This window comes from Pteropus medius, unplaced genomic scaffold (assembly GCF_902729225.1).
Source record: "Pteropus medius unplaced genomic scaffold, Ma_sr-lr_union100, whole genome shotgun sequence".
Lineage (NCBI taxonomy): Eukaryota > Metazoa > Chordata > Mammalia > Chiroptera > Pteropodidae > Pteropus > Pteropus medius.
The window spans coordinates 9,305,129-9,314,051 of NW_024348304.1; the positions used below are offsets into that span (position 1 = coordinate 9,305,129).

Here is an 8,923-nt window from a genome sequence, read left to right on the forward strand (position 1 = left end):
AGGAGATTTTTTCTTTTGAAGTATCACTCATCAGGAATACTAAGTGCTCAATTCTGTGTCTAGTCTTTCTGAGAATCAGGAAGATGTCTATAAAAATAGCTAAAAAAAATGTGTATTGTACTTCTAATGGACCATTTTAGGTTAGGATTTTGGAAAGATTTCATGTGACTTGAAGCAAAGAAATGATCATAAACTATATTATAAACAATAAAAATTGCAAATTATTAAGCATAATGTTCCATGATCTGTATTTTGTGGATGTTGTGTTAACTATGATGCTTTAAGACCACAACCAAGACTAACCTATTAGAAAGTTTGGTCCTGGATAACATTAAATTTCTGACTACACCTCTTATACACACTATCTTGGGAGCTAGTATTAAATTTTGACTATCTGTAATGAGTTAGCACCATGCATAAACTTCACTAAAGCAGACCTACAAAACATATCAGCTTACTGTTGTGGGATACCAAACTCCATGAACCCAGGCCATCTTTTTGAGGTAATTTTCTGTGTCCTGACAACCAACTGCCATAACAAACTATCACAAACCAGGTGGCTAGACATAAATTTCAGGGGCACTATAGCCCACCCTTTCATCCTCTAAAATTCACATTCATTCAACATGCAAAACACATTCACTCCATTCTTAAAGTCTCAACTCATTCCAACATCAACTGGAAGTTTAAAATCTCGACTACAAATCAACTATAAAAGTTCCAAATTACACCATCTAAGTCAGGTATGAGTGAGTCTCTGGGTGTGATCTACCTGCAGTGTTTCTGCTGGCTTGACATCCTCAAAAACCTTGTCTTTTGCCCACGTATATCAAGGGAATCCACAGCATTAAACAAAAGAGCTCTCTACATTATCCTTCCTGGGTAATTTTATCTCTACTTTTTACTTCTTTTGAGATGATTTCTTGGGTCTATAAGTCACATAGATGATCCTTCTCATCCCCGGCATTTTCTCCAGACTATGCTAAAGCACCTTTTGATAGAAAGACAGGCTGAGAATTTTCCAAAACATCAAGTTCTGGTTCCACTTTGCTTAGCAGTTTATTTCTCAATTTATCTCTTTCTTCTCCTATTTCACTACAGCAGCAAAGGGAAACCTGGCTACACCTTCAGCACTTTGCTTAGAAATGTCCTTAGCTAAATATTTAAGTTTATTGCTTAAAAGTCCTATTTTGTTGCCCAGCCATAGTATTCAATTCAGCCAAGATTTTTTTTTGCCCCTTTATAACACAGATTTCCTTTTCTCCAGTGTTAATAACATGTTTCTCCTTTCCTTTCGAAACCTCAGCATAAGTACCTTCAATGTCCATATTTCTATCAACAGTCTCTTTAAGGCACCCTAGACTTAGTCTATCATTAGCTTCAATATTTCCGTCTCTACTCATCACTCAATTCCAAAGAAACTTCCACGTTTTAAAATATTTGATACAAAAGCACCCCACTTTTGAGCACCAAAATCTGTATTAGTTATCTAGGGCTGCCATAATAGTGTATCAAAAGCTGGGTGGCCCGAAACAATAGAAATGTATATTCTCCTAGTTCTGTGGGATAGAAGTCTGAAATCCAGATGTCCATAAGACTATGTTTCCTTTGAAGAGTCTAGAGAAGAATCTTTCCTTGCATCTTCCAACTTCAGGTGGTCCCAGGTAGTCTTTGGTTATAGTAGTACAACTTTAATCTTTGCCTACCGACACTTAAAATGGCTGTCTTCCCTGTAGGTCTGTGTCCTCTTCTCTTATAAGGACACCAGTCATTGGATTTAGGATTCGCACTAAATCCAGTATGATATCATCCCAAGGTCCTTAACTAATTACATCTGCAAAGACCCTATTTTCAAATAAAGTTGTATTTTAAGGTCACAGCTGAGATTCCAGTTCAGTGGGGGTGAGGGTGAGAAAGGAACTAGTCAAAATCCTGTGTATTTTTTTTTCCATAATATAGGCAATAGCTAATAGAGTCAAAAACTGTTGTATATGCCATAAAAATGCAGTCTTCTAGTGTTTTTTTTTCTTATTTTAATCCAACGTATGCACTACTAGCTCCAACACAGCTATAAGAATAGATAAATGGCAAGTATTTATAGACTCATAGACTAGAAAGGCTCTAGAAAGACATGGATTCTTTAGATTTAGTCTCTTCTTAATGGAGTTGAATTATTTTGAAGTATTATGAGATTCATAAATAAAAAATACATTAAAGAATAAATGTTTCTATCCCAAGTCAACCTCCTTTTCTTTCTTGTTAGATATAAGCATAAACTTTCTGCATTAATTACAAACTTTTACTTTGAAGAAATGTATATTGAGGTCTTCTGCCCATTTTTTAATTGAATTGGTTGTTTTTTGACATTAAGCTATATGAGTTCTTTATACTTTTTGGATACTATATAGGATGTATCTTTTGCAAATACTTTCTCCCATTCAGTAAGTTGTCTTTTTGTTTAGTTAATGGTTTCTTTCCCTGAGCAAAAGCTTTTTAGTTTGATGTATTCTCATTTGCTTTTGTTGCTGTTACCCTCAATGACACATCCAAAACACACTTTCCATGGTGACAGATGGTTACTAGACTTATATTGGAGATCACATTGTATAGAAATGTCTAATAGCTATGTTGTACACCTAAAACCAATACAATATTTTCTGTTGACTACATTTAACTTAAAAAAAATTCTACCTAAAATTATTATTAGAAAGCTTGAGAATATTTTCACTGAGGCTAGATTTGAGAATATTTTTCTTGAGGTTTGTTTCAGACCAGAAAATGCATTTACATATTTCGAATCACAAAATAAGCCCTTCACCACTTGTAGGAAATTAAAATGGATGCACACACAAAACACACACACACACACAATACATTTCTTCCATATTCTACGAGGAATGTTGCCAAACGAATAAGAGACTCTCTAAGTGAAATCCAAATTAGTGATTTACAAAAGCAGAAATAATTTTATAAAGCTGAAAAAGACACTAGAAATATTCTATTCCAACCTTATAGTTTACATTTGAAGAAAATGAGGACAAAGATATTGAATTTCCCAAAATACCACAGCTAATTAGTGGCAAAGCTGGAGTTGTAAATACTTGGTTTTATAGACTAAGTCTGCTGACATCTCTCACTTACAGACCAAGCCCTTTGCTTGCTACTGTTAGTGTCTCATAAAAACGACAAGGTCTTTAGTTTTTTCTGCAATATTCATGGTGAGTCCTGTGAAACATATGTTCATCTGCCTTTCTCACTGAAAGTCTCATTTTGCAGCATGGTGAAGATCCTGCACAGCGTGAGTCTATGCTTAGGTTCAGACTGTTTAACCGAACCCATTTATTAAAAAGATACATAGGCAAAAAAAAAAAAAAAGGTAATTCATTTCTTTGCTAAAAAACAAACAAACATTATTTCTAAGTTCAATATTATGGGACTGTTTAATTATATAAAGAAGGGCAGTGGCAATAATAATGTCTGTTTTAATATACTGTTTTAGGTATCGAAAGAGTCAATATATGTGAAACCACCAGACACATCAGCGAATATTAATATTCTCTTTACTTTTTAACAGATTATACAAACAAATAAACACAAAAACCAAAATAACACAAACATTAAATCTAAAAGATATTAGAATAAATAGAAACTAAGAGATTATGAAATACTGATAGTATTTAGACATAAGAAACTTACATTCCCATATATGTTTATGTACATATATACACATATATATAATTTGCTTATTTTCTCTTGCTAGAAAAAAGACATAACATGGACACTTTCTCAAATGTGTACAATTTGTTGCAAAAGATGTTTAAATAATTTGATACTCACTGAATTTTAGAGCTGGAATAAATCCTAATACCTACTTAATTTGAATCAGAACTTCTCAACATATTATCATTTGATCCAGATCATTTTTGTCGCTGAGGTACTGTCACACATACTGTAGATTGTTCACCAGCATCCTTGGCCTCTACTCACTAGATGTCAGTACCACTACCACCTCCCCTGCCCCAAGTTGCAATAACCAAAAACACGTTACCAGCTGTTCCTTGGGGGCAAAACTGCGCCCAATTGAGAATACTAGTCTGAACTTGTCATTCTGTTTATGAGATTCAGAAATACCAGGAATTTGGCTGATGTCCCCTAAACAGGCTATGAACTGCTACGAGGTGGAAAGAAATTATAGTGAACTATGGAATCATGTAGACTTAGTTTTGGTTTTTCCCCTGACTTTTACTTTCTGTGTGACTTGGCATAAGTCACTTATATATAGTTTCAATTTTCTCATTTAAAATAGGAAAAAAAAAATACTTCATCTGCATTAATGATTGGATTCTGGTTGGATAAAACAGGATAGTGTTTTTAAAGGTTTGGAGGTATTCTACTTCCACACACACATAAACATCTGTGTATTATTATCATCAACATTGTTAGTTAAGAGCCAAATTTTAAAGCCAGTTCCCTTTATACCTAATGTTATCCACTTAAGCAACACTCACAGCTGCCTATAAAGCAGTATTATCAAAATATGTTTCAGCCATCAGATACCTAAGAATAACCTGGCAATGTCTGCCTAAATGCAGATACCCAGGCCCTTTGCCAGTTAATGTAATTTAAAGTCTGGAGTAGACTTTCAAGTTGCTTGTTTAAAAGATTACCTACGTAATTCTGTTGTTCTCTATTATTTTGGAATTATTGCCATGCTGACTTTTTTTCAGATGTTCCAAAATAACTTCTGTGATTTTCAACCGGTACATGTCTCACTTCAATACTTTCCAAGCATCTCTTATTTGTCAAAATATCTTATTGACATATAATTTTTACTGTCACTCTCCTGCTAAATTTATTCAATGAATCTTTCTCCATATAAAATGCAAGCACTCTAGCATCATAGAATATCCTTCTATGATCTGTTCCTTTTTCTGTTAATCAACTGTATCTCCTACATCTTTCTTTTCTACATCTCCTTCTCCCGTCCTGCCTTTCATAAATCACCCTCCCTAAAATACAGACTCCAGTATTTACACTTGAAACTCCTACAATAGTAAACTTTCTGTAACTCTCAAACACAGGTGATTTTCACAAATGCTATGGTTTGCAAATGTTTAGCCTCTATTGTTCACAATATAAAATCTTAACTATTTTTCTAATCTCATATGATATATATCATAGCTGGATGAACACCTGTATCTGACTTCCACATAGTGATCTCTACATACATTCCCTAATACTTCTGCTCCTTTTAAATACATCCAATACTGGTAGTTGTATAGGTGTGTGTGTGTGTGTGTGTGTGTGTGTGTGTGTGTGTGTGTGTGTGTTACCATGGATCACAGGACCACATTGGCCACTGATGCAAGAAACAATACATTTCTATTCAATTATTTTGTATTTAGCACTATAATTGGCATATAGTAAAGCTTCAATAAATATTTGTTGAAAGAATGAACGAATAGTTCTGTAAGAAAAATGGATATCAAGTCACAGCTCAAAAAGCTTACAAAGTAGTGAATGAGATGACTATACCCATAGATAAACATGAAATAGAATGTAATTAGTAGTCCACCATCTTAATGATGTGTATACAATATTATGGGAGCACAGAAATAGGACAGATATGCTCATCATTGCTCATTTATATTCCCTTTTCTGTTTCCAATCAGATGCAAAAGAGTTCTTTTGTAATGTGATTGCTTGCATTATCTCATTAATCTGTGGATAGCTGCTTTCTGAAGAGGACATGGTGCAAATCAACTGCTATTATAATATATTTTTTAAATACCGATATCAGGATTATCTCAGCCACAGAACTGGCCTATTTCAAAAGAATTATTTTTTCATATTTCTCCTACCATTAATGTTTATTTTATGTTATAATATTATCATGTCTTCTTGGTTTAATGGTCTGCATTATTCTTACTCCAAACTTTAACCTCTTCCTCCTGAATACTATATAATCACACCAAAACTATCTCATATTTCCCTAAAGCAGAGGTAGCATATAAATCTGATTTTCCTCTTAGGCCCGTGAAATTCTAACTGATAAGATTTAGTCACCACCTACTCTCTGTTGAAAAATTTGTGATGTAAAAGTAATTGAAGAGACAGCTTTTGAACAATTAGAGTATATACTTATGCACAAACTCTTCAAATGAAAAAAAAAAATTACTTCCAGACTGATGTTAGTATCTCTAATTTTCTCCAGTTTGCATGTTTTCAATTCTCATGTGAGGTTACTTTTTCAAGTCTTTACTCAACTGAACCACCAGTTCATGGTAGAACCCTAATGCCCTCTAATCTCATGTGTCAAGTAACTGTTATGTGTTCTTATAAGGTTGAACGCTACAGAAATAAATATATGTGTTAGCATATGCACAACCTGAATAGGAAACACATTAAATTTATTTAAATAGCTTACATTATAATTTAATTTTATATATTTACTTTTTCATTTTCTTTATTGGGTGCTACACTTTGTTAAAGATGAATCATTCGTAGAATAAGTCATCCATTTCTCAAAAAGTTACAAATGACTCTTCTTAAATAGTCCTAAGCAAAATAAATCTCTCATATATCTAAGGTAGAAAAAATAGTTGATGTTTTGTTTCTGGTTGATATTCAAAAAGGGAAAAAAGAATCTTATACTTAATATAGTTATTGAGAAGCAACAAGGAGAAGGTGCATTTATAGAAAATGCCTTCAAGAACTTGCTTAGAACTTTTTTTTTTTTTTATCAAAGATGCTGGTCAATACTTTATAGCTTTTCTGAGCTTATGCATTCTGATCAAATTTTGGAATATAAAAGATTAAACTTCTCAGCTAATTACATGCCTGAAGGCACATTAACAATGCAAGTGTCAATGCTCTTTTAAAAATTCATTTCGCATTTTTAACACAGTCCTGATAGCAAAACTTTGAAGGCAACAAAGTGGAAAGTTATATTCTTATTTTAAAAGATAGCCTAGGAACCTCAAGAAATTGGAACTTCATTATTTCATATTATGGAAAATATCAGAGGTAGTATTAAATCAAAATGAATTTTTACATACTTAAAAATTTCATGGATTATTGAACTTTAGCAAGAAGGACCTCAATAATCTTTTGGTCCTACCTTTTCATTTCACTATTGAGATTAGAATGGCATAGAAAAAATTTGACTTGTACAAGCCTTGACAGTTAGAAAGAGAGAGATCTAATATTTAGAAATATTAACTCAACCAGAGAACTTTCCACAGTATGGTTGCCTCTTAACATTGCAAAACCTATTTTTTAATATGATTGAAATATATGCTGCCTGTTATGAGATGAACTGAGTCTCCTGAAAAATCCACAAGTTGAAGCTTTAATCTCCCAGTATCTCAGAATGTGACCAGATTTAGAGACAGGGCATTGAAAGAGGTGATTAAGTTCAATTGAGGCCTTTAGGGTTGGGCCTGATCTAACCTCACTGGTGTCCTTGCAAGGAGAGGAAATTTAGACACACACAGAGATAGCAGGGGCCTGGGCACACAGAGGAAAGACCTTGATGGGACAGGAGGAAGCCATCTACTAGTGAAAGAGAGCAGCCTCAGCAGAAACCAGACCTACTGACACCTTGATCTTGGACTTCTAGTCTCTAAAACTGTGAGAAAGTAAGTTATCTATTGTTTAAACCACCCAGTGTGTACTGCTTTGTTGTGGCAGTCTTAGCAAACGAATTCACTGCCTCAACTATAGAAATATAGTATATACTTTATGATAGAATTCTAGATACTAATTTTTTAATGCCATCTACAGAACACTAAATTTGCATTAAAACATTCAATCTGATGTGAAAAGATTTTACTGTCTTAGAGAAGGGAAAGTCATTTCCAGTTTACATGGAAGAATGCTTATGTAAAACAACCAACAAAATGAAATTTAATACGGCGTGTGGAGTCTATCAGATAAAACTTGAAAATTACAAAGAGTTGCATATGCATCATAATTGACTACATGACAAAAGTAGAAACCATCAAGAGAAAAATGATAAATTGAATTTCACATATTTTATTTTTGACAGTTTTGAAAAATATCAAAAATGTGTCATATATCTAACTTAGTTAGAACCACTGATGCGTATTTCTAATTCTCATATTGACATAGAATGAACACAATATTAACTAAATTTCAGATTTTTTCAAATAAAAATATTAAAAGGTATGACAATTATTTTTATGAAATTTGTAAAAGAGATAAAATAGTAAAAAGAAATTTAGGTTTAAAGGCAGGAACCCATAATTATATTAGCATTTAATTAGCAGTATGAGCATGAGCTCATGGCTTACTTTCTCTGAGCCTCAATCACCAAATATCTAAAGGAAGAATTATTCTAAATGATTTCATTATTTTTTTTATTTTTTAGGGAGAGGCAACCCTTGGTTGACCTCACAGATTGTGACCTTATCAGCTTACAATCCTTTTTTTTTTTTTTTTCTTTTTTTTTTTTTAATGCCTACAGCACCTGGTCTTCCTAGGTGGTCCCATCCAAGTACTAACCAGGCCCAACTCTGCTTAGCTTCTGAGATCAGATAGGATGGAGTTTGTTCAGGGTGGCATGGCTGTAGACTCAATATTTATTTTTTGTCCTAAAATTCATTCTGTACTGAAGATAACTGCTTTATTAGAAAAGTTGATATTTCTGACTGGTTGAATGTAAAAACATCCATTAGTCGCTTGGGAAAGAAAGCGTCTTAGGAGAGAAAAGTAAACCTGTTTAAATTCTGCACTCTGTAATCTTCTTATGAATTAGAAAGGAAAAAGAGTGAGAAATTGACAGACATTTAATTCTTTAAGACCTTTGCAGCAATAAGTCTCTCAAAGCATTTCCCAGGCTTTGTTGTGACAGAGCCAACATGTACCTCAACACTGTCTGATCAGACTGCTGCTTGCCAAG

The 8,923-nt window shown here is 33.4% G+C and overlaps 1 pseudogene; it reads right to left on the reverse strand.

Annotated features, from left to right (window-relative positions):
• Window positions 1-8,479: 8,479 nt before the first annotated feature.
• On the reverse strand, window positions 8,480-8,596 carry LOC120616323 (uncharacterized; annotated as a pseudogene).
• Between the last annotated feature and the right edge of the window lie 327 nt (window positions 8,597-8,923).